Consider the following 27,927-nt stretch of genomic DNA (forward strand, 5'->3'; position numbering starts at 1 on the left):
CACACTATGGGTTGATGGAGAGGGTGGTTCAGGGATTGTTTGATGGATGCTGGGCATTAAAGAGGGCACTTGTTGTGATCAGCTTTGAGTGTTGTATGCTAGTGATGAATCACTGAATTCTACTCCAGAAACAAATACTGCACTGTAAGTTAACTAACAAACAAAGAAAACAACAACAAAAAACAAACAACAATAACAATAAAAGAATACTCCTGGAGGGGGAATGTAAGAGACTTAAATTTTCATCTCACATCTTCTATTCTATAAAACTTTTATTAATAAGACATTGTTTCAAAATGTCTTTCAAGGGGAACTTGGGTGGCTCAATTAGTTAAGCATCTGCCATGGGTTCAGGTCATTCTCCTGGAGTCCAGGGGTCAAACCCAGTATCAGCCTTTCTGCTCAGTGGGGAGTCTACTGCTCTCTCTGCCTCTCACACCACTCCTGTGGTCACTATCACTCTCTAAAATAAGTAAAACCTTTAAAACAAAAGCCCTTTCTACAAGGATTCTCTCCCTCTTTTCCTTCCAGGAAAGAAGTCCCCCTTTTCCTTCCAAGAAACCCTTGGAGCCAAGGATGACAATTACTGATGTTGTCTCAGGGATGGACTGCCTGAACCACAAGGTTTGGACACAAAAATATTTCCCTAATTTTCGAACAAATTTCATTAATTTGATTTTCAAGTTTCCTTTTCTGCTGGGGCCAGAAAAATATTCTTCAAAAAACAGTGGATTTCTCCTGCATTTCATATCTTAAAGGCATTTCATGAATTGACTTCTCTCTCCCCTGCCCTCCAACCTGAATTTCTGGTCTGCAATGAGGGTAGTTCTGTGTGGACAGTGGGTCCTACCCCATCACTGGATGAGGCCTCCTCTGGCACGTGTGCATGTCATGGGGCTAGGTTACATTTTCAGGCATGGGGTGTCCTAACACAGACTCATAAGTAGAGGCAGTTCACAACTAGACATAAACCTCTTGGTTGCTGAGGTCAATCTGGGCACTCTGAGTGTTTGTACCCAAAACTTGTCTGCTGGTTTCACCCCTTGTCCATCCACTCAACTGAGCTGGCATGCAGGGTACCACAGAACTGTAAGCCCCTGTAGGACTGGCGATATGCTGTGTGGTCTCTTGGAACGTGAAAATTCAGAACTCCTTCAGCACCTAGAGTAGTAGGCAGTTCCAGGCAGTAAATATAATGTGTTTTCCATTATGACTTATAAAACATAATAGGATTGAAACAAATGAGAAGCAGCAAAAATTTACACATTACAAAACAATATTTTTGCTTCTTTAGGTAATGCAGTTATACTGTTTTACCAAATAATATCTAAAATGATCATTTTTTTCTGACAGTTTAAAAAAGCTGTATTAGTTATGTCATGAAAATGTATACTTTTAAGAACTTAATTTTTTAATAATGCCATCAGCTAATCTCTGTCATGTTGGCAAATATCAGATAACTAATTTTAGTTTATGGCTTGTGAGTATTTTTTCTGTTGGTGTGAATACAGGTATACATATTTAGAGTACCTTATATCTATGATGGATGATATTGGATGGATTTCTGATAACAAAATAAACATTTATGACCCCTAGAGCTGATTCTTTTGAAACCCATTTTCCAAAAAGATTTAACTGTAAACAAATCAATGTCAGGAATCTGGATTTAATGTGAGCTCTACTTTGGCATTTTGATGTTTCTTCTGATGTTTGCCATAATTTAATGATGTATAAATTGTCTAACGTGTTCTTTGCATGTGTACCAAATTCCTGTCAATGAAGAAGTAGGAGCTGGAAAATACCTGAAACTTCAATTTGGAAAATTAAGGACTGTTGTATGGGAGACATAGATTGGAGAGAATTCAGGTGTACCCCTGATTTTTAGTGGGTAGTTCATGTTTATGAGGGAAAAACATAGGCACTTGTTTTGAAAGAATGATGGTATTGGCTGGCAGCTAACAGGTTTCATTGTCTCTATTTCATTATCTCTATTTCAGTCCAGTGTAGAAGGATGTGTACCAAGAGGTGGGCCAGTTGTAACTCAGCAGTTCTAGGCTGCATGCTTCTCATTTAGTGCCCTGAATATATCTTGCCAGCCTCTTCTGGCTTGCCAGGTCTCTGTGGACAGGTCTGACGTTATTCTGATGGGCTTACCTCTGTAAGTAAGGAGCCTCTTTGCCCTGGCGGCTTTCAAGAGATTATACCTACAATTATAATTCCTCAATTTGACTATCAGGTGTCGTGACGTTTTTTGGGAATGTATAATCTTGGGTGGAGACCATTCAGCCTCTAGTACATGAACGCTGGTTCCATTCACGAGATTGGGAAAATTTTCATGAAGGACTTGTTCCACTATATCTTCTAGACTTCTTTCTTTCTCCTCCCCTTCAGGGATTCCAATAATTCTGACATTGCAACGCGTCATGGCATCATTTATTTCCCTGATTCTGTTTTTGTGGTTTCTAAGCTGTTTGTTCCAGGCTTCCTCCTGATCCTTTCTCTCTATCTGTCTTCCAGATCACTAATTCTATCTTCTGTCTCAGTTACCCTAGCTTTGAGAGAGCAGGTCCATATGGGTGCTGGAAGTAAAAAATTAATGGTGTTCTGAAAATTGAAACAGGAAATGTGTATATGCTTTATTTCCTTATTTTCTTTTTCTGTCTAGTTTGAGTGGCTGTCTTAGCAAAACTTCATTTTGAATCTTCTTTCATAATTCCAGCCCATCTTTTTTCTGAAATACTTCTGAAAGGAAAACCTCAATGATAAAATTGTGCTTTTCTACAATCCCATTTCATTGTGGGTGGTAGGCAACCTGTTCTGGGTCCATCATGCCCCTGGAAGTTGGGATTTTCATGGGGATAACCCAAGCTAGATGAGTCTTTGAGGAGATCTCATCTAGCTGTTACTTCAATTCCCATTTCTGATAGATCTGATGAATGACGTACCTTATTTGAGCAAAAATCATTTTGATATTTTCAGTATTACTATAAGGTAAAATGCAAAGTATAAGCAATTATAAAATTGCAAATAGTGTAAGATAAACATATTCAACAGTAAAATTTATAAATCTAGATGCAGGAGAACCCCACATCTTGGAGAAGGCAACTTAAGTACCAGAAAACAACATTCAACAGTTTTGGGGTAAGTGTCAGTTGACTTTTAAGGATCTATCTAGTGTTTGTAACTTAGTAGCTTTTAATTTTTAATTTAAGAATGTCATGCTCTTGAATATATGTAAATGCAGTGAGGGAACAACAATAAAGATCCAGAAACCCTTGAGAGTGTGTTTACCAGCAGAGAAGTAGCTTTCTTTAGTGTAAAAGAGCAAAACTCACAACAATACCTACCCAGAGAAAAATTGAGTCTCCATTAGATTTTTGTGTTTTGAGTGTATTACAGTATGTCCTTGCCCTGCCTCTTGGGAAAGAAATCCACTCAGTTGCCATCTGCTTCTTTTTCTGGGCTACAATCAGTTGAGGTCGGTCATTAGTTTGGTTGTCCTGTGGGAGTTTGCAGCCATTTTAATGAAATGGTATACATGAATCCATGACCTGGTGCCTTCTAATTTAGTGATGAGAAATAGCTGGTATGAATCCTTCCAGAGATACTGAAGGGAGTCTTTGTGGACTCTTCTCCAGGTTGAAGGCCATGATGATGTTTCTGTCTCCCAGGCACATGGTGTGGACAGACTGTTCCAGTAATGACTCATTTCTTTAAAGGGCATATTTAGAGTTGTCATTTCTTACAAAGTCATCATATCACCTTTATCTTGCTGGGCTCATATGCCCTTTGATCTCATCTCCCTGATCTTTCAGCAATGATTTCAAAGTATTAATGTTTTTGTCTCCCATGGGGAGTGGATCTAAGGTTCAATAATATTAAGGGAAGACCTTTGGACCTTGGTGAATGGAAAGATACCTTGTATTTCACCATTTGGGATTTGATGATGCCATTTATTTCTTCCACAAGGTGGAATGTTTAGGGAAGATATGGCCAGTTAAAATATTGCAGGATTGGGCCCAGCATGTATCCTGTGAAATGGGACCTTCAGTCACTGAATATTCTCCAGTTTGGAAGTACTTTATTCAGTAACATTTTTCTACTCTTGAAGTTGTATCTCTTAGAACAGAGAAGACTTCTATCCATTGAACAGTCTTACAAACCATTAGTAAAACACATCATATCCTGAGATGATGGCAGCCAGATTCCATTCATCACATCTATGTTTCATTTATTCCTTTATTATCTTCTTCCTTCTATTAACCTTGGTTTTCATTCTTTCCATAGTGTTATGTTTGGATTTCTTTTTCTTTAATCATTTATCTATTTTCCATCTATTACAGATTTTGGGTTTGTGGTTACCATGAGGTTCATATATGACATCTAAAGTATAAGCCAGTCTATGTTAGGTACATAGTCACTTATGTTTGAACACATTTTAGAACTTTTTGCTCTCCCCTCCACACATGATGTATATTCTGTCCTATTTTCCACCATTCTATTCATAATTTACTCAAATCTAATTATGTCTTTTCCACTTAAAAGAGTCTCTTCCTATTTCTTGTAATGCCATTTTAAGGGTGATAAACTCCTCTGAGTTCTTTTTGTCAGAGAAACTCTTTTCCACTACTTCAATTCTGAACGATCACCCTACTGGATGGAGTATATATTGTTATAGAATTATTCCTTTCAGAATATTGAATAGATCATGCCATTGTCTTCTGGGCTGCAAGGTTTCTGCTGAAAATTCACCTGATGACTTTATGGGGTTTCCTGTATACAGAACTTGTTGCCCTCATGCTATTTCTAAAGCTTTTTCCCTTTAATTTTTAATATTTGAATTATTATGTAATCCTGTGGGCCTCCTTGGGTGGCTCTTATTTTGAAATCTCTATGCTTCCTGATTTGGATGTCTGGTTCCTTTTTCACTTGAGGGAAGATTTCATCTAGTATTTATTCAACTATGGTTTCTGCTCTTTCTCTCTCTCTCCTTATTTTGACAACACAATAATGTGAGAGTTTCTTGCATCATGGTGTCCAAGAGACCCTTTAACCTAGACTTACATAGTTTTTTTTTATTATTATTCTTTTTATGGTCCAGCTTCCAAGCTCTCCATCACCTGGTCTTCCAGATGACTACCCATTCTTCAGAATCCATGAATCTTCTTTAGATTCCCTATGTTGTATATATGGTTTCAGTTATTGTATTATTTACCTCTCTCTCTTTTTTAAAATTTATATATTCTATCTCTTGTTGAACTTCTTACTGAGTACTTCCATATTTTTCCTGCAATCCAGTGAACATATTTTATAATCATTACCTTAAATGTCTCTTTTAATTTTTTTTAATTTACTTTAAACTTCTTTTTTAATTTCTTTTTTATTGTTTTGTTATTTATTTTAATTTTTAAAAATTTTAAATTTCTTATCAGTATACCAGAATTCATTGTTTATGCACCACACACAATGCTCCATGCAATACATGCCACCCATAATACCCACCAAAACTCCCAACCCCTGCCCCTCCAAAACCCTCAGATTGTTTTTCAGAGTCCATAGTCTCTGATAATTAATCTCCCCCTCCAATTTCCCCCAACTCTATTATCCTCTCAATCTCCCCATGTCCTTCGTGTTATTTCTGATGCGCAAACAAAACAAAACAAAACAAAAAAACCATGAAACTATATAATTGGCTTGACTTATTTTTCTCAGCATAATCTCTTGCAGTACCATCCATGTTGACACAAAAGTTGGGTATTGGGGAGGAGTAGGAGGAGGTGCCTTTTCAGCTGGTACCCCAAAGTGAGCTGATTACCTACCAAAGAACACCGATCACCCATGAAATCAGCCTGAGATCAGATTTATACGTCTGGATTTCTACAGGGGCAGAAGACACCAGTGGGCAGGTAAAGCGGAGTGGGAAGGCAGACTGATCAGAAGATAAACAAAAGGGGGAGGGAGCCACCAGAGACGACTGGTTGGAAAGTAGAACCCCAATACAAGCAAGAGTGCCCTGCGTCTGGGGACCAGCATTAACTTGGAGACTGGTTGAAAGCACTCAAAAAAAGCAAAGGATCCTGGGGGGAAATTGTGGGAATCAGGGCAGCTAGGGACAGGGGCTTAAGTCCCCGGTCCCAGGACAGCCTCCCAGGCGCTAAGGCAGAGAGAGTGTGGCGGATAAAACAGGTCTTGGTCCCTAAGCCTCCAGCACACCCAAGAATGCATGGGTTCTAGTTCCTGTGAGGGGATGGGAGCCACGCCAGTTGGTAGAACATGTGAGCCCTACTTCAAAGCGTGAGATACGTGTGCACATCCCTCATGCTCCCCTGAGAGAGTTACAAAGGCCCGGCCTGCGCTTTTGACCCACGCTATTGTTTCAAAGCCTAAGCCATGCGCCCCAAACTCTCCCCAGACAGAGGTGCACAAAAGCCCAGCCTGGTGCTTTCAGACCTGTGCCCCATTCTCAGTGCCTGAGACATGCGCATGACCAATAGCCACCTCTGAAAGAGGTGCGCACAAGCTGGGCACTCTTAGACCCAGCAAGACCAGGAACTCCCACCCTGGGCCAGCGGCAAAATCTCAGTGTGTGATCGCTGCTTGGAACCTCTCTGGCGGTCGGGAGCTCCCAGACAGCTGCCACTGCCTTGGCTTTGGGTACAAGCAAAAGATCCTGCGCCTCCAGGGTTGCAACTTGGAACCTGCTCTGCCAGCGGCCAAGGGGGAACTTATTTAGGCTCTGCACCCAGACTGAGGCTTCTCTCTGAGAGGGAGATCAGGGTGCGGTTTGTTTTCCTTTAAAACTACAAAAAACATCAAAGGCGGTCCAGGTGAGAGAAAAAAAAAAAGTTAACAAACATAAAAACCGCCTGAGAACAAAAGCCTGGAAAAAAACAGTTTCCTCAGAGTCTACCCCCTTGAGGGGGGCGGGAGGACTTAACTCAGGAAACATCATTGACTGACATCCAACGTGGCAGGGTCCTCCCCCAGAAAACAAACCAAGAAAGGAAAAAAAAAAGAGAGAGAGAGAGAGAGAGAGAGAGAGAGAAAGGAAAACTTGTATTGTTCACTCGTTCCCACTATTCCGGTTCTTTTTTTTTTTTTTTTTAAACACATAGGTAATTTTTTTAACCTATTTACCATCACACATCACAGCAAGCTGTACAGTACATCAAATTCCATAATACCCTTCTAAACTGAACTTTTTCGTACATACACCTATGTTTTTCTTTTGCATTTCTATTTTTGGAATTCCTTTATTTTATTTTATTTTTTTTTTAAGATTGTATTTATTTATTTGATGGAGATCACAAATAGGCAGAACAACAGGCAGAGAGAGAGAGGGAGAAGCAGACTCCCTGCTGAGCAGAGAGCCTGATGTGGGGCACAATCCCAGGATCCTGGGATCATGACCTGAGCTGAAGGCAGAGGCTTTAACCCACTGAGCCACCCAGGTGTCCTCTGGAATTCCTTTTTTTTAAATTTTAGTTTAGTTTAGTCTAGATTATTCCTTTTTTATTTTTATCCTCTAATATTCATATAGAGTTAAACTTCAAAGTAATCCCCTTTCCACAATCAATACTACCCCTATAGGTAAAACAATTTTTAATCCCCTTTATATTAGGAAAGTTGAGTCCTTTAACAAAGATATCAAGACACATCCAGGAAGAATCAAAACAACCTTCCTCGCACACACTGAGAATTTATAACCATTCTTCCATCTTCTTCTTCCACCAGTGTTTATGTGTCTTTGTGTTTGTCCTGATAGCATATAAATCTTACACTTGGGGTTCTTTTTGACGAGGTTCTTCCTTTATTTGCATATATATTTTTTCTCTTGTCATATAATTGTATCAGTCTTTTTGGCTCTTTTTGTTTGTCTAATTTATAAATCTTACCTTTGGGACCATTTGGGCTGAACCTTCTCTTTCATCTTCCCTTTCTTTCCTCTCTCTCTCTCTCTCTCTCTCTCTTTTTTTTACTTTTTACTTTTTTTCTTTTCTTTTGTCTCTCATTTGGGTGGGGAATCCTGATTGCTCAGAAGTGTTCCAGGGTGCACCTTGACTGCACCACAGTTGATACATTCAGCTACATTTATTCAGTCATCTCCCACCAAAATGACTAGGAGGAGGAATGACCAACAGGAGAAAAATACAGAGGATGGACCTTCTGCAACAGAGCTAACAACTATCAACATAGACAATATGTCAGAAAGAGAATTCAGGGTAACAATTATCCAGCCAATAGCTAGATTGGAGAAAACCATGGATGACCAAACGGAATTTATTAGGGGCAAACTGAAAGCGACCATACAGGATCTTCATAATGTTAGGGTGGAGCTTAAAGCTACCAGGGAGGTGCTCTCGATGAATTCCAATCTAATCTAAACTTTCAAAAACTAGGGTAACTGAGACAGAAGACAGAATTAGTGATCTGGAAGACAAACAGATAGAGAGAAAGGATCAGGAGGAAGCCTGGAACAAACAGCTTAGAAACCACAAAAACAGAATCAGGGAAATAAATGATGCCATGAAGCATTCCAATGTCAGAATTATTGGAATCCCTGAAGGGGAGGAGAAAGAAAGAAGTCTAGAAGATATAGTGGAACAAGTCCTTCATGAAAATTTTCCCAATCTCGTGAATGGAATCAGCGTTCATGTACTAGAGGCTGAATGGTCTCCACCCAAGATTATACATTCCCAAAAAACGTCACGACACCTGATAGTCAAATTGAGGATTATAATTGTAGGTATAATCTCTTGAAAACCACCAGGGCAAAGAGGCTCCTTACAGAGGGAAGCCCATAAAAGAAGAAAATCCTAAAAGTAGCATTGAAGAGAAATATAGAGAGAGTATACAGACAGAAAGACTTCAAAGGTAACTCAATGTCAATAAAAACGTATCTATCAATAATCACTCTCAATTTGAATGGCCTAAATGCACCCATAAAACGGCACAGGATTGCAGATTGGATAAAACGACAGGACCCATCCATATGTTGTCTACAAGAGACCCATTTTGAACCTAAAGAAACACACAGACTGAAAGTGAAGGGGTGGAGAAGCATCTTTCATGCCAATGGGCCTCAAATGAAGGCTGGGGTAGCGATTCTCATATCAGATAGATTAGACTTTAAACTAAAGACTGTAGTCAGAGATACAGTAGGACACTACAATATCCTTAAAGGGACTATCAACCAAGATGATCTAACAATGGTACATATCTATGCTCCCAATATGGGAGTAGCCAATTACTTAAGAAAACTGTTATTCAAGATAAATAGTCATATTGATATGAATACACTAATCGTAGGAGATCTTGACACACCTCTCTCAGAAATAGACAGATCAAAGAAGCAGAAAATCAATAAAGAAACAAGAGCAGTGAATGACACATTGGACCAGATGGACCTCATACATATATACAGAACATTCCACCCTAAAACAACAGAATACTCATTGTTCTCAAGTGCACATGGAACCTTATCCAGAATAGAGCACATGCTGGGTCATAAATCCGGACTCAGTTGATATCAAAAAACTGAGATTATTCCCTTCATATTCTCAGATCATAATGCTTTGAAACTGGGCCTCAAGCACAAGGAAAAGTTCAGAAGGAACTCAAACACTGGGAAGCTAAAGACCACCCTGCTTAAGAATGCTTGAATCAACCAGGAGATCAAAGAAGAGCTGAAACAATTCATGGAAACCAATGATAAAGAAGACACTTCAGTCCAAAACCTATGGGATACAGCAAAGGCGGTCTTAAGGGGGAAATACATAGCCATCCAAGCCTCCCTCAAAAAAAATTGAAAAATCCAGAATACACCAGCTGTCTCTACACCTTAAAGAACTGGAGAATCAACAACAAGTCAAACCAACTCCACACATAAGAAGGGATATAATCAAGATTATAGCTGATATCAATGAGGTAGGAAACAAAGAAACGGTAGAACGTATCAATGAAACTAGAAGCTGTTTTTTTTGAAAGAATCAATAAGATCGATAAACTATTGGCGACACTAATCCAAAAGAAAAGAGAGAAAGCCCAAATTCATAAAATTATGAATGAAGGGGCGCCTGGGTGGCTCAGTGGGTTATGCCGCTGCCTTCGGCTCAGGTCATGATCTCAGGGTCCTGGGATCGAGTCCCGCATCGGGCTCTCTGCTCGGCAGGAAGCCTGCTTCCCTCTCTCTCTCTCTCTGCCTGCCTCTCCATCTACTTGTTATTTCTCTCTGTCAAATAAATAAATAAAATATTTAAAAAAAATTATGAATGAAAAGGGAGAGATCGCAACTAACACCAAGGAAGGAGAAACAATCATCAGAAGTTGTTATCAACAGTTGTATACCAATAAGATAAGCAACCTGGATGAAATGGATGCATTCCTGGAAAACTATAAACTCCCAAAATTGAACCAGAAAGAAATTGACAACCTGAATAGAACAATAATAAGGAGATTGAAAAAGGGATCAGAACCTTCCAAAAAACAAGAGCCCAAGACCTGAAAGATTCCCTGGAGAATTTTACCAAACTTTCAAAGAAGAAATAACACCTATTCTCCTGAAGCTGTTTCAAAAAATTGAAGCAGAAGGAAAACTTCCAGACTCTTTCTATGAAGCCAGAAAGCATTACCCTGATTCCAAAACCAGGCAAAGACCCTACCAAAAAGGAGAATTTTAGACCAATATCACTGATGAATATTGATGCTAATATTCTCAACAGGATCCTAGCCAACAGGATCCAAAAGCTCTTTAAAATGATTATCCACCATGATCAGGTAGGATTCAACCCTGGGCTACAAGGCTGGTTCAACATTCACAAATCAATCAATGTGATAGACCAAATTAATATGAGAACAAAGAAGAACCACACGGTCCTCTGAATTGATGCAGAAAAAGCATGTGACAAAATCCAGCATCCGTTCCTGATTAAAACACTTCAAAGTATAGGGAGAGAGGGAATATTCCTGAAACACATCAAATCTATCTATGAAAGACCCACAGCAAATATCATCCTCAATGGGTAAAAGCTTGCAACCTTCCCGATGAGATAAGGAAAAAGACAAGAATGCCGACTTTCAACACTCTTGTTCAACATAGTATTAGACCTCCTAGCAACAGAAATCAGACAACAAAGAGAAATAAAAGGTATCCAAATTGTCAATGAAGAAGTCAAACTCTCTCTCTATTTGCAGATGACATGATTCTTTATATGGAAAACCCAAAAGACTCCACCCCCAAACTACTAAAACTCATACAGCAATTCATCAACATGGCAGGATACAAAGTCAATGTGCAGAAATCAGTGGCTTTCTTATACAGTAACAATGAAAATACAGAAAGGGAAATTAGAGAATCGATTCCATTGACTATAGCACCAAGAACCATAAGATACCTGGGAATCAACCTAACCAAAGAAGTAAAGGATCTGTACTCAAGGAACTACAGAACACTCATGAAAGAAATTGAAGAAGACACAAAAAGATGGAAGACCATTCCATGCTTTTGGATCAGAAGAATAAACATTGTTAAAATGTCTATACTTGCCTAGATCAATCTATACTTTTAATGCCATTCCTATCAAAATTTCGCTGGTATTCTTCAAAGAGCTGGAGCAAATAATCCAGAAATTTGTATACAATCAGAAGAGACCCCAAATCGCTAAGGAAATGTTGAAAAACAAAAATAAACCTGGGGACATCACGTTACCTGATTTCAAGCTTTACTACAAAGCTGTGATCACCAAGACAGCATGGTACTGGCATACAAACAGACACATAGACCAGTGGAACAGAGTAGAGAGCCCAGATATGGATGCTCAACTCTATGGTCAATTAATCTTCGAAAAAGCAGGAAAAATATACAGTGAAAAAACTACAGTCTCTTCAATAAATGGTGCTGGTAAAACTGGACAGCTATATGTAGAAGAATGAAATTCGACCATTCTCTTACACCGTACACAAAAATAAACTAAAAATGGATAAAAGACCTCAACGTGAGACAGGAATCCATCAGAAGCATAGAGGAGAACATAGGCAGTAATCTCTTTGATATCAGCCACAGCAACTTCTTTCAAGATATGTCTCCAAAGGCAAAGGTAACAAAAGCGAAAATAAACTTTTGGGACTTCATCAAAATCAAAAGCTTCTATACAGCAGAGGAAACAGTCAAAAAAAAAAAAAAGCGAAGAGGCAAACCACGGAATGGGAGAAGATATTTGCAAATGACTGTACAGAAGAAAGGTTGATATCCACGATCTATAATGAACTCAAACTAAACAAACATGAAACAGGCAAACATATTTAAAAATGAGCAGAAGAGCGGGGAGGAGTCAAGATGGCGGAGAAGTAGCAGGCTGAGACTACTTCACCGACCCGGAGATCAGCTAGATAGCTTATCTAAAGATTGCAAACACCTGAAAACCCATCGGCAGATCGAAGAGAAGAACAGTAAATCTGGAAACAGAAAAACAACCACTTTATGAAAGGTAGGACCGGCAGAGAAGTGAATCCAAAGCGACGGGAAGATAGACCCCGGGGGGAGGGGCCGGCTGCCAGCAAGCGGCGGAGCAATGGAGCACAAAATCAGGCCTTTTAAAAGTCTGTTCCACTGAGGGACATCGCTCCAGAGGCTAAACCAGGGCGAAGCCCACGCGGGGTCAGCATGGCCTCAGGTCCCGCAGGGTCACAGAAGGATCGGGGGTGTCTGAGTGTCGCAGAGCTTGTGGGTATTGGAACGGGAAAGCCGGCTAAAGAGAGAGAGCAGACAGTAAGCTCAGAGCTCGGTGTTACCTTGAACCAGTCACAGGCTCCGTGAGCTCGGAGCGCGGCCAGAGGTCAGGCAGACAGGAGTAACTGGGCGCTGTTCTAGAGGGCGCACTGAGGAGTGGGGCCCTGGGCTCTCAGCTCCTCTGGGCCGGAGACCAGGAGGCCACCATTTGTATTCTCATCCTCCAGAACTCTACGGAAATTGATCAGGGAACAAAAACTCCTGAAAGCAAACCCAAGCGGATTACTCATCCCGGCCCCTGGTAAGGGCGGTGCAATTCCGCCTGGGGAAAAGACACTTGAGAATCACTACACCAGACCCCTCCCCCAGAAGATCAACAAGAAATCCAGCCGAGACCAAGTTCACCTACCAAGGAGTGCGGTTTCAATACCAAAGAGAGCAGCAGAATTTCAGAGGAGGAGAAAGCAAAGCACGGAACTCATGACTTTTTCCCTGTGATTTTTTTTAGTCTTGCAGTCAATTTAATTTTTTCTTTTTCATTTTTTGTTTTTCTCCTCGCCTTATGGTAAAAATATTTTTTAAACTTTTACCTTTTTCTTTTTTATTGTTTTTTAACTACTTTATCTAATATATATATTTATTATTTTTTTTATATTTTTCTTATTTGTTTTCTTTTTTTAAATTCTTTTCTTTTATTTTTATTTCTTTTTTTTTCTTTCTTCCTTTTTGAACCACTTTTTATCCCCTTTCTCCCCCCTCACGATTTGGGATATCCTCTAATTTGGTTAAAGGATATGTTCCTGGGGTTGTTGCCACCCTTTTAGTATTTTACTTGCTCCTTCATATACTCTTATCTGGACAAAATGACAAGACAGAAAAATTCAACACAAAAAAAAGAACAAGAGGCAGTACCAAAGGCTAGGGACCTAATCAATAAAAACATTGGTAATATGTCAGATCTAGAGTTCAGAATGACAATTCTCAAGGTTCTAGCCGGGCTTGAAAAAGGCATGGAAGATATTATTGAAATCCTCTCGGGAGATATAAAAGCCCTTCCTGGAGAAATAAAAGAACTAAAATCTAACCAAGTTGAAATCAAAAAAGCTATTAATGAGGTGCAATAAAAAATGGAGGCTCTAACTGCTAGGATAAATGAGGCAGAAGAAAGAATTAGTGATATAGAAGACCAAATGACAGAGAATAAAGAAGCTGAGCAAAAGAGGGACAAACAGATACTGGACCACGAGCGGAGAATTCGAGAGATAAGTGACACCATAAGACGAAACAACATTAGAAAAATTGGGATTCCAGAAGAAGAAGAAAGTTAGAGGGAAGCAGAAGGTATACTGGAGAGAATTATTGGGGAGAATTTCCCCAATATGGCAAAGGGAACGAGCATCAAAATTCAGGAGGTTCACAGAACGCCCCTCAAAATCAATAAGAATAGGCCCACACCCCGTCACCTAATAGTAAAACTTACAAGTCTCAGTGACAAAGAGAAAATCCTGAAAGCAGCCCGGGAAAAGAAGTCTTAGCATACAATGGTAAAAATATTAGATTGGCAGCTGACTTATCCACAGAGACCTGGCAGGCCAGAAAAAGTTGGCATGATATTTTCAGAGCACTAAACGAGAAAAACATGCAGCCAAGAATACTATATCCAGCTAGGCTATCATTGAAAATAGAAGGAGAGATTAAAAGCTTCCAGGACAAACAAAAACTGAAAGAATTTGCAAACACCAAACCAGCTCTACAGGATTCTTGAAAGGGGTCCTCTAAGCAAAGAGAGAGCCTACAAGTGGTAGATCAGAAAGGAACAGAGAACATATACAGTAACAGTCACCTTACAGGCAATACAATGGCACTAAATTCATATCTCTCAATAGTTACCCTGAATGTGAATGGGCTAAATGCCCCTGTCAAAAGACACAGGGTATCAGAATAGATAAAAAAACAAAACCCATCTATATGTTGCCTCCAAGAAACTCATTTTAAGCCCGAAGACACCTCCAGATTTAAAGTGAGGGGGTGGAAAAGAATTTACCATGCTAATGGACATCAGAAGAAAGCAGGAGTGGCAATCCTTATATCAGATCAATTAGATTTTAAGCCAAAGACTATAATAAGAGATGAGGAAGGACACTATATCATACTCAAAGGGTCTGTCCAACAAGAAGATTTAACAATTTTAAATATCTATGCCCGCAAAATGGGATCAGCCAACTATATAAACCAATTAATAACAAAATCAAAGAAAAACATCAACAATAATACAATAATAGTAGGGGACTTTAACACTCCCCTCACTGAAATGGACATATCATCCAAGCAAAAGATCAGCAAGGAAATAAAGGCCTTAAACGATACACTGGACTAGATGGACATCACAGATTTATTCAGAACATTTCATCCCAAAGCAACAGAATACACAGTCTTCTCTAGTGCACATGGAACATTCCCCAGAGTAGATCACATCCTCGGTCCTAAATCAGGACTCAACCGGTATCAAAAGATTGGGTTCATTCCCTGCATATTTTCAGACCACAATGCTCTAAAGCAAGAACTCAACCACAAAAGGAAGATAGAAAAGACCCCAAATACATGGAGACTAAACAGCATCCTTCTTAAGAATGAATGGGTCAACCGAGAAATTAAAGAATTGAAAAAAATCATGGAAACAAATGATAATGAAAATACAATGGTTCAAAATCTGTGGGACACAACAAAGGCAGTCCTGAGAGGAAAATATAAAGCGGTACATGACTTTCTCAAGAAACAAGAAAGATCTCAGGTATACAACCTAACCCTACAGCTAAAGGAGTTGGAGAAAGAACAAGAAAAAAACCCTAAGCCAAGCAGGAGAAGAGAAATCATAAAGATCAGAGCAGAAATCAATGAAATAGAAACCAAAAAGACAATAGAGCAAATCAATGAAACTAGGAGCTGGTTCTTTGAAAGAATTAATAAAATTGATAAACCCTTGGCCAGACTTATCAAAAAGAAAAGAGAAAGGACCCAAATAAATAAAATCATGAATGAAAGAGGAGAGATCACAACTAACACCAAAGAAATACAAACTATTATAAGAACATACTATGAGCCAACATACTCTACGCCAACAAATTTGACAATCTGGAAGAAATGGATGCATTCCTAGAAACATATAAACTACCAAAACTGAACCATGAAGAAATAGAAAGCCTGAACAAACCTATAACCAGTAAGGAGATTGAAACAGTCATGAAAAATCTCCAAACAAACAAAAGCCCAGGGCCAGACGGCTTCCCGGGGGAATTCTTCCAAACATTTAAAGAAGAACTAATTCCTATTCTCCTGAAACTGTTCCAAAAAATAGAAATGGAAGGAAAACTTCCAAACTCATTTTATGAGGCCAGCATCACCTTGATCCCAAAACCAGACAAGGATCCCACCAAAAAAGAGAGCTATAGACCAATATGCTTGAGGAACACAGATGCGAAAATACTCAACAAAATACTAGCCAATAGGATTCAACAGTACATTAAAAGGATTATTCTCCACGACCAAGTGGGGTTTATTCCAGGGCTGCAAGGTTGGTTCAACATCCGCAAATCAGTCAATTTAATACAACACATCAATAAAAGAGAGAACAAGAACCATATGATACTCTCAATAGGTGCTGAAAAAGCATTTGACAAAGTACAGCATCCCTTCCTGATCAAAACTCTTCAAAGTATAGGGATAGAGGGCACATACCTCAACATCATCAAAGCCATCTATGAAAAACCCACCGCAAATATCATTCTCAATGGAGAAAAACTGAAAGCTTTTCCGCTAAGGTCAGGAACATGGCAGGGATGTCCATTATCACCACTGCTATTCAACATAGACTAGAGGTCCTAGCCTCAGCAATCAGACAACAAAAGGAAATTAAAGGCATCCAAATCGGCAAAGAAGAAGTCAAATTATCACTCTTCGCAGATGATATGATACTATATGTGGAAAACCCAAAAGACTCCACTCCAAAACTGCTAGAACTCATACAGGAATTCAGTAAAGTGTCAGGATATAAAATCAATGCACAGAAATCAGTTGCATTTCTCTACACCAACAGCAAGACAGAAGAAAGAGCAATTAAGGTTTCAATCGCATTTAAAATTGCACCCAAAACCATAAGATACCTAGGAATAAACTTAACCAAAGAGTCACAGGATCTATACTCAGAAAACTATAAAGTACTCATGAAAGAAATTGAGGAAGAGACAAAGAAATGGAATAATGTTCCATGCTCCTGGATTGGAAGAATAAATATTGTGAAAATGTCTATGCTACCTAAAGCAATGTACACATTTAATGCAATTCCTATCAAAGTGCCATCTATCTTTTTCAAATAAATGGAACAAATAACTCGAAAATTTATATGGAACCAGAAAAGACCTCGAATAGCCAAAGGGATATTGAAAAAGAAAGCCAGCGTTGGTGGCATCACAATTCCAGACTTCAAGCTCTATTACAAAGCTGTCATCATCAAGACAGCATGGTACTGGCACAAAAACAGACACATAGATTAATGGAACAGAATAGAGAGCCCAGAAGTAGACCCTCAACTCTATAGTCAACTATTCTTCGACAATGCAGGTAAGAATGTTGAATGGAAAAAAGACAGCCTCTTCAATAAATGGTGCTGGGAAAATTGGACAGCCGCATGCAGAAAAATGAAATTGGACCATTTCCTTACACCACACATTAAAATAGACTCAAAATGGATGAAGGACCTCAATGTGCCAAAGGAATCCCTCAAAATCCTTGAGGAGAACACAGGCAGCAACCTCTTCAACCTCAGCCGCAGCAACATCTTCCTAGGAACAACGCCAAAGGCAAGGGAAGCAAGGGCAAAAATGAACTATTGGGATTTCATCAAGATCAAAAGCTTTTGCACAGCAAAGGAAACAGTTAACAAAATCAAAAGACAACTGACAGAATGGGAGAAGATATTTGCAAATGACATATCAGATAAAGTACTAGTGTCTAAAATCTATAAAGAACTTAGCAAACTCAACACCCAAAGAACAAATAATCCAATCAAGAAATGGGCAGAGGACATGAACAGACATTTCTGCAAAGAAGACATCCAGCTGGCCAACAGACACATGAAAAGTGCTCCATATCACTCGGCATCAGGGAAATACAAATCAAAACCACAATGAGATATCACCTCACACCAGTCAGAATGGCTAAAATCAACAAGTCAGGAAATGACAGATGCTGGCGAGGATGCGGAGAAAGGGCAACACTCCTACACTGTTGGTGGGAATGCTAGCTGGTGCAGCCACTCTGGAAAACAGCATGGAGGTTCTTCAAAATGTTGAAAATAGAACTGCCCTATGACCTAGCAATTGCACTATTGGGTATTTACCCTAAAGATACAAAGTAGTGATCCAAAGGGGCACGTGCACCCGAATGTTTATAGCAGCAATGTCCACAATAGCCAAACTTTGGAAAGAACCTAGATGTCCATCAACAGATGAATGGATCAAGAAGATGTGGTATATATACACAATGGAATACTATGCAGCCATCAAAAGAAATGAAGTCTTGCCATTTGCGACAACATGTATGGAAGTAGAGCATGTCATGATTAGCGAAATAAGTCAAGCAGAGAAAGACAACTATTGTATGATCTCCCTGATATGAGGAAGTGGTGATGCAACATGGGGGCTTAAGTGGGTAAGAGAAGAATCAATGAAACAAGATGGGATTTTGAGGGAGACAAACCATAAGTGACTCTTAATCTCACAAAACAAACTGAGGGTTGCTGGGGGGAGGGCTTTAGGGAGAAGGGGGTGGGATTATGGACATTGGGGAGGGTATGTGCTTTGGTGAGTGCTTTGAAGTGTGTAAACCTGGTGATTCACAGACTTGTACCCTTGGGGATAAAAATATATGTTTATAAAAAATAAACAATTATAAAAAATTTAAAAAAAAAAAAGATAAAAATAAAAATGGGTAGAAGATATGAACAGACACTTCTCCAATCAAGACATACAAATGGCTATCAGACACATGAAAAAATGTTTATCATTACTAGCCCTCAAGGAGATTCAAATTAAAACCACATTCAGATATCACCTTACACCAGTTATAATTGCCAAAATTAGCAAAACAGGAAACAACATGTGTTGGAGAGGATTTGGAGAAAGGGGAACCCTCTTCCACTGTTGGTGGGAATGCAAGTTGGTGCAGCCTCTTTGGAGAACATTGTGGAGATTCATCAAGAAATTAAAAATAGAGCTTCCCTATGACCCTGCAATTGCACTCCTGGGCATTTACCCCAAGCATACAGATGTCGTGAAAAGAAGGGCCATCTGTACTCCAATGTTTATAGCAGCAATGGCCACTGTCACCAAACTATGGAAAGAACCAAGATGCCCTTCAAAGGACCAATGGATAAGGAAGATGTGGTCCATATATGCTATGGAGTATTATGCCTCCATCAGAAAAGATGAATACCCAACTTTTGTACCAACATGGACAGGACTGGAAGGGATTATGCTGAGTGAAATAAGTAAAGCAGAGAGTCAATTATCATATGGTTTCACTTATTTGTCGAGTATTACAAATATCATGGAGGACAAGGGATGTTAGAGAGGAGAAGGGAGTTGGGGTAAATTGGAAGGTGAAGTGAATCATGAGAGACTATGGACTCTGAAAAACAATCTGAGGGGTTTGAAGTGGCGGGGGTGTGGGAGGTGGAGGTACCAGGTGGTGGGTATTTAGAGGGCACAGATTGCATGGAGCACTGTGTGTGGTGAAAAAATAATGAATACTGTTTTTCTGAAAATAAATAAATTAATTTATTTTAAAAAAGATTACTCATTCTATGAAAGGAAAAAAAAATTGGGGTTCTTTGCAGATCCTGGATATTAACCTTTTGTCTGTACTGTCATTTGCAAATATCTTCTCCCATTCCATGGGTTGCCTCTTCGTTTTGTTGACTGCTTCTTTTGCTGTACAGAAGCTTTTGATTTTGAGGAAGCCCCCCAAATTCATTTTCGCTTTTGTTTGCCTTTGGAGACATATCTTGAAAGAATTTGCATGCATGATGTCGAAGAGGTTATTGCCTATGTTCTCCTCCAGTACTCTGATGGATTCTTGCCTCATGTTGAGGTCTTTTATCCCTTTCCAGTGTAACTTGAAGTATGGTGTTGAGTTTCATTCTTCTACACATAGCTGTCCAACTTTCCCAGCACCATTTAGTGAGGAGACTGTCTTTTTTCCACTGTATACTTTTTCCTGCTTTATCAAAGATTATTTTACCATAGAGTAGATGGTCTGTATCTTGGCTCTCTATTGTGTTCCACTGGTCTACGTGTCTGTTTTTATACTGGAACCATGCTGTCTTGGTGATCACAGCTTTGTAGTAAAGCTTGAAATCAGGCATCGAAATGCCTCCAGTTTTATTTTTCTTTTTCAACATTTCCTTAGCAATTTGGGGTCTTTTCTGATTCCATACAGATTTTAGGATTGTTTGCTCCAGTTCTTTGAACAAGGCTGGTAGTATTTTGATTGGAATTGTATTGAAAGTATAGATTGCTCTAGGAAGTATAGACATTTTAACAATGTTTACTCTTCTTATCTAAGAGCATGGAATGGTCTTCTATGTTTTTGTGTCTTCTTTGATTTCTTTCATGAAAGTTCTATGGTTCCTCGAGTACAGATCCTTTACCTCTTTGGTTTGGTTTATTTCCAGGTATCTTATGGCTCTTGGTGCTATAGTAGATGGAATTGATTCTCTAATTTCTCAGTCTGTGCTCATTGTTAGTGTGTAAGACAGCAACTTATTTCTGTACATTGATTTTGTAATATGCCACATTACTGAATTGCTGTATGAGTTCTAGTAGTTTGGGGGTGGAGTCTTTTTTTGTTTTCCATATAAAGAATAATATAATCTGTGAAGAAAAAGAGTTCGACTTCTTCATTTCCAATTTGAATACATTTTATTTCTCTTTGTTGTCTGATTGCTCTTTCTAGGCCTTCTAATACTATGTTGAACAAGAGTGGTGAAAGTGGGCATCCTTGTCATATTCCTGATCTCAAAGGGAAGGTTGTTGGCTTGGATATTATTAGCTAGGATTGTGTTGAGAATCTTAACATCCATATTCATGAGGGATATTGGTCTGAAATTCTCCTTTTTGGTGTAGCCTTTGCCTGGTTTGCGAATCTGAGTAATGCTGGCTTCATAAAAAGCATCTGGAAGTTTGCCTTTTGTTTCAATTATTTGAATCAGCTTCAGAAGAGTAGGTATCATTTCTTCTTTGAACATTTGGTAGAATTCCCCAGGGAATCTGTCAGGTCCTGGGGTTTTGTTTTTTGGGAGGCTATTGATCACTGCTTCAATCTTGTCAGTAGATATTGTTCTATTCAGGTTGTCAATTTCTTCTTGATTCAGTTTTGGAAGTTTATAGTTTTCCAGGAATGCATCCATTTGATCTATGTGGCATAACTTATTGACATATATCAGTTGATAATAACTTCTGATGATTGTTTCTATTTCCTTGGTGTTAGTTGAGATCTCTCCCTTTTCATTCATAATTTTATTAATTTAGGTCTTCTCTTTTGGATTAGTTTGACCAATGGTTTATCGATCTTATTCTTTCAAAAAACAGCTTCTAGTTTAGATGATGTGTTCTACTGTATCTCTAGTTTCTACCTCATCGATCTCTGATCTATTCTTGTGTGTGGGGTTTGCTTAATTTGTTTTTAATTCTCCAGTTCTTTAAGGTTTAAAGACAGCCAGTATATTCTGGAGATTATATATATATATATATTTTTTTTTTTTTGAAGGAGGCTTGGATGGCTATATATTTCCCCTTTAGGAATGCCTTTGTCATATCGCATAGAGTGGACCCATGGGCCAATGTGTCTTCATTTTCATTAGTTTCCATGAGTTATTTAATTTCATTGTTTTCCTGGTTGATCCAGGCATTCTTAAGCAAGGTGGTCTTTAGCTTCCAATGTTTGAATGCCTTTCAAATTTTTTCTAGTGGTTGAGTTTCAGTTTCAAAGCATTGTGATCTAAGAATAAGCAGGGAATAATCTCAATCTTTTGCTATCAGTTGAGCCCCGATTGGTGACCCAGTATGTGTTCTATTCTGGGAAGGTTGCATGTACACTCTAGAAGAATAAGTGTTCTGTTGTTTTAGGGTCGAATGTTTTGTATATATCTATGAGGTCCATGTTGTCCCATGTGTGATTCAGTGCTCTTGTTTCTTTATTGATTGTCTGCTTGGATGATATGTCTGTTACTGAGTGTGGTGTGTTAAGATCCCCCATAATTATTGCATTTATGTCAATAAGACTTTTATATTGATTAACAGTTTTCTTATGTAATTTACTCCTCCTATATTTGGGGCATAAGTATTTACAGTCGTTACATTGTCTAGCTGGATATTCCCTTTAAGAATGATTTAATGTCCACCTGTATCTCTGACTACAGTCTTTAGTTTAAAATCTAATTATCTGATATGATAATTGCAACCCCAACCTTCTTTTGAGGCCCATTGGCATGAAAGATGATTCTCCACATTTTCCCTTTCAGTCTGGATGTATCCTTAGATTCAAAATAGGTCTCTTCTAGACAACATATGAATGGGTCCTCTCATTTTATCCAATCTGCAACCCAGTGCCATTTTATGGGCACATTTATGCCATTCACGTTGAGAGTGATTATTGAGAGATATATTTTTATTTTATACATTTTCATGTTACCTGCAAAGTATTTGTTTCTATAGACTGTCTCCATGTACTTCTGTTCAACTATATTCTTGGTGGGGTTTTTTTCCTTTTTATAGGACCCCCCCCCCTTAATATTTCTTGGAGTGTCGGCTTGGTGGTCACATACCCTTTTAAACCTTGCTAGTCTTGGAAGCTCCTTATATCTCTATCCATTTAAATGTCAGTCTTGCTGGATAAAGTATTCTTGGTTGCATTTTCTTCTCATTTAGTGCCCTGAGTATGTCTTGCAGCCCTTTCTGGATTTCCAGGTTTCTATGGACGGGTCTGACATTATTCTGATGGGACTTCCTCTGTATGTAAGAAATGTATTTGCCCTAGCTTCTTTCAAGATCTCTTGTTTACAATTATGATTCATCATTTTCACAGTCAAGTGTTTCAAGGTCTTTCTAGATTCTATGATCTTGGGGGGAGACATTTGTGCCTCTAGGAAATGAATGCTGGTTCCATTCATGAAATTGGGAAAATTTTCATGGAGAATTTGTTCATCTATATTCTCTAGTCTTCTTTCTTTCTTCTCCCTCTCAGGGATTCCAATATTCCTGACGTTGGAATGTTTCATGTTGTCATTCATTTCCCTAATTCTGTTTTCATGGCTTCTAAGCCGCTTGTCCCAGGCTTCCTCCTAATCTTTTTTTTTTTTTTTTCTGTATCAGTTTGTCATCTAGATCACTAATTCTGTCTTCTGCCACAGTTACCCTAGCTGTTAGAGAATTAAGATTAGATTGGAACTCATTGAGAGCATTCTTAACATCTTCCCTGATCATCTTCCCTGGTGGCTTTCACTTCTGCCCTAATAAAGTCCATTTTGTCATGAAAGGGTTTTTCCAACCTAGTCATTGCCTTGGGCAATTTTTAGCCTGAATTCCCTTTCTGACATATTGTTTATGTCCATATCCAATTGGTCTGATGGAGAGAGCACAGTCTCCGAATTTTTTCTTTATTGGACATTTTTCCTCCTAGTCATTTTGGTGAGAGATGGCTGAGGGGATGTGTAGCTGAATTTATCAACTGTGGTGCAGGCAAGGTGAACTCTGGAGTGCTTCTGAGCAATCGGGAGTCCACACAATAAGGAAAGAAAAAAAGGAAAAAAGATAGAGAGACAGGGAAAAAAATCTAAAAAAGTAAAAGAGAGTAAAAGAGAAGACCCAGCCCAAATGGGCCCCAAATGTAAAATTTATAAAGAATATAAACAAAAACAGAGAAACAAAAATACTGACAAATGTAAATTACAAGGAAAAAAAAAAGAAGAAAGAATCCAGCTACAATGAACCCCAAGTATAAGATTTATATATTACCAGGAAATACACAGAAACACTGACAGGAGAAAAATATGGGAGGGCGGTTATAAATTCTCAGTGTGTGTGAAGAAGGTTATTTTGATATCTCTGGATATATCTTGATATCTTTGTTAAAGGACTCAACTTTCTTGAGATTAAGGGGGATGAAAACTGGTATATATATATGGGTAGCATTGATTGTGGAAAGGGAATTACCTTGAAGCTTATCTCTATATGAATATTAAAAAAATAATAAAATAAAATATAAGTGGGGCGCCTGGGTGGCTCAGTAGGTTAATGCCTCTGCCTTCAGCTCAGGTCATGATCTCAGGGTCCTGAGATAAAGCCCCACATCAGGCTCTCTGCTCAGCAGGGAGCCTGCTTCCCCCCACCCCCCACCTGCCTGCCTCTCTGCCTCCTTCTGATTTTTCTGTCAAATAAATTATATATATATATATATATATATATATATATATATGAATAAAAATATAAAAGCAAAAGAAAAGCACAAGTATATGTATAAAGAAACTTCAAGTTAAAAATTTATTATGGAATTTGTTGTACTGAACATCTCATTGTGATGGTAAATAGGTTAAAATTGTTTAAATAATTGAAAAGAACTAGAATAGTGGGAAAGAATTAATTAAAAATAAAAGTTGTATCCACGAAGCACTGGTGGTTGTCCTTTTCTTTTCTTTCTTTTTTTTTTTCTTTTTTTTCTTTTTGGCTTGTTTTGCTGTGATTTTGTTGTTGTTTTTGGCTGGCTTTCTGGGGGAGGGTCCTGCCACATGGTTTTTCAGGCAGTTTTCCTAGAGTTGAATCCTCCTGCCCACTATCAAGGGGCTGGGCTCTGAGGAAACCAGTTTTTCAGGTTTCTGTACTCTGGAGGTTTGTTTGTGTGTTTGGTTTTTGTTTGTTTGTTTGTTTGTTTTCTTCCCTTGGGGATTTTGGCAGTTCTTTGGGTGTTTAGGGGAAATCAAACTGCACCTAGACCTCCCCTTTATGTGCACCAGAGCACATAAATCCCCATTCTGCTGCCAGTATAGCATATCCTCAGTCTCGGTCTCTGGGGTCAAAGGAACTCCACTTTTACTCAAAACCACAAAAAGTACTAGTCCAGACAGCTGCCTTCCAGCAGCTTCCTCTACCAAGGATGTGTGGGCAGGTCTAGGCTTCCATAGAGATCCTAACCAGAGACAGCACACTGATATTTTCATGCTGGCTGGGGCTGGGAGTTTTCAGACTCTCCTAGTCCTAGAGATCACTGGCTAGAGACTGCAGACTCCTCTCTCAGGGAAGGGTGTGGAGCACGACTCAGACCCTGGTCACACAGCACACCTGCAGAGTGCAAAAGGCTGTGCTTCTAGAGAACACTGGCTGGAGTCCACACCAGACTCTCCCGTGTATTGCCACCCAGATGCTCTCACACACACACCAGTGGATCAGGGTCCAAGGCCTGGATTCTTCACTGCACTCTCTCTGGCTCAGTGCCAGAGGTGGCTGCCCTGGGTCCATGGGCTTAAGATCTTGTCCTTAACCTCCCCATTCCACAAATTTCCCCTTAAGATCTTTTGCTCTTTTTGAATACTTTCAACTATATTCCAAGTTATTTCTTGTCCCCAGTCACAGGGCTCTCTTGTATTTGGTTTTTTTTTTTTTTTTTACATTCCCATGGGTTGCTTCTAGTGGCTCCCTCGCCTTTTGTTTTTCTTCCGTTATCAGTCTGATGTTCCCATTCTGCTTTACCTGTCCACTGGTATCCTCTGCTCCCATAGAGATCCAGAAGTGTATAACTTAATCTCAGGCTGATTTCATGGTTGATCAGAGTTCTTTAGTTGATAATCAGCTCAATTTAGGGGACCTGTTGAAACAGCACCTCCTACTTCTCTGCCATCTTGTCTCTCCTACTTTAAACTTCTTGTCAGGAATATTGTTTATCTCTGTTTCACTTAGTTCCTTTTCTGAGGTTTTATATTTTTCACCTGTCTGGAGCATATTTCTCTTTCATCTCATTTTATTTGACTTTATGTGCTGTTATGGTTGTTGCTGTTGTTCTTTTTAATAATTTGGGCAGAAAAGCTACCTCCTAATGTTGAAGGAATGGTCTAGTGTATGGTCATCCCCTCTGTAAACTGTGTGTGCCTGGTGACTGAATAACTGGTCAGAGCTGTGGACAGCATGTGCTATGGGCCTAGCATACTTTGTGTGGGCCGCCTGGTGGAAGAGCCAATCTCAAGTGGGTGTGAGCCAGGGTGTTCACAGGGCTCTTTGGGCAGAGAATGTCCTGACAGAACATCCTAAGCTTGAATGGACGGGGATGAGAGTGGTCCTGGGGCTCTCTTCAGAGGGCTCCCTAGTAATGCAGTTCTAGGCGAGCTGCTTGCAAGGTGGGGTCTCCCAGTGTGCTCAGGGTGAACCCTGGTGCAGCAATTGGAGCCAGAGAGCAGGGTTGTGGAGAGCAATTACTGATGGTGGCTGGAGCTCAGATGGGAGTCACACCAGGAAACTGGGGTGCAGGGTAAGAAGGTACCCAGTCAAGGAGGGTGAAGACAAAGCAGGCAGGAGTCAGGAAACTTCAGAGTACTCTGCACCAGGAGTGCCCAAAAACACTTCTGGAGATCAATTACTGTGGACATGGATGTTTCTGAGATTCTTTACACCTGTGGCACATTGGCAAGACATCTGGATATGCACTGAGTGCTGACCAGGATTTCTCAGATATGCTGTTCTGGGGCTGCCTCAGAGAGATGACTAGGATTGCTGTGGGCTAGGAACCTGGGGCTGAGAAGATAGGTGAGCTAGAACTCCCAAACCCTGCTCCAGTGTCCATTATGAATTTAGAGGTATAGTGTAAACTATAGTACTTGCCAGCCCCTCCAACTGGGAGAGTGTTCCAGCTACTTCTTTGTTATTTGTCTGAGTTGTAGGGCTGTTTTATTTATATTCTAGTTGTGCTTTTAAACACCAGCTTTTCTTCTGTGCCCCAGGGCTGACAAGTCTGTCCATGGTGCCTCCATACTAACTCTCCACTCCAGTTTGTAGTGCCAGGACTGGGGATTGCCTTCACAAGAGTGTCTCTGTCTCCATTAAGGTTGTTTTAGATAGTTTGTATCCACAGATTAAGGAAGCGAGTAAGGGGACTTTTTACATGGCCATCTTGTATCAGCTGGGTTTCTATTTCTAATTATGTTTCAATCATTCCTGTAAGAATCCCAGGATGCAACTCTAAGCCTTCTGACGCCCTGGGAAGTAGTCTGCATCCATTATAACACCTCTGCTTTCATGGGAGTAAGACTCCAACTCCGGCCCTTGGTTTTATTTATTTTTATTATTTTTAAAAATATTTTATTTATTTGATATATAGAGAGAGCCCAAGTAGGCAGAGAGGCAGGCGGGGGGGGGGGGGAGACTCCCTGCCATGCAGAGTCCCCAAGCAGGGTCCAATCCCAGTACCTGAGACCATGACCCAAGCTGAGACAGAGGCCCAACCCACTGAGTCACCCAGGCACCTCAGCCCCTAGTTTTAAACACTGTGCTTACATCTGGCTGGCTTTCTCACCTGGATGACTGTTTCTATTCCCCTGTGGACATGCACTCTCAAGTGCCTCCAGCTAAGTCAGAAAACAGACATCAGTGTGCACACAGCTTAAGCCTTGCTCACATTTGGTGTTTCCTTTTCCTTTCAAAGCATGTAAATGTTTACATGTTTGTGTTCCCATCTATGTAGTCCCATTTGAAAAACTATTTTATTAACCATTTATATATCATTGCTTTGGGACAACGTACCAGCACAATTTCCACCTGACTGACAATTCTCTTTCAGCTTCTGCTATCTGGGAGTGGCGGTCAGGACTCCAAGATGATGGCTGAGATGAAAGTGGAGGCAGTGGACAGAAGCACCTCGACTCAAAATATATATTTGATAATGAATTTTGTAAAATGTATTAATTGAATGTGGGTGGTGAGGTATGGGATTGTTACAACATCTGTCAATATTTAAATTTGATCAATGGATAAATCTGGAATAATTTAGTTAAGTGGGATAGACTGGAAGAGAAAGCTTATTTCCTAAGTGGTTGCCATCCAGTTTCCTACTGACAACGGAAAGATGGAACATTGGTAAGACTTAGAAGTGAACCTACCAAGCAG

General features: G+C 39.5%; 1 long non-coding RNA gene across 1 annotated transcript; it reads left to right on the top strand.

Annotated features, from left to right (window-relative positions):
* LOC101681074 lies at positions 1–27,802 on the top strand. Its single transcript, XR_006603236.1, has 4 exons — positions 1–144; positions 532–624; positions 3,073–3,141; positions 27,602–27,802. It is a non-coding gene; the product is annotated as an uncharacterized LOC101681074 (long non-coding RNA).
* The last annotated feature ends 125 nt before the right edge of the window (positions 27,803–27,927 follow it).

Source organism: Mustela putorius, unplaced genomic scaffold (assembly GCF_011764305.1).
Source record: "Mustela putorius furo isolate JIRA1106 unplaced genomic scaffold, ASM1176430v1.1 tig00000081_pilon_pilon_pilon, whole genome shotgun sequence".
In the NCBI taxonomy this organism is placed as follows: domain Eukaryota; kingdom Metazoa; phylum Chordata; class Mammalia; order Carnivora; family Mustelidae; genus Mustela; species Mustela putorius.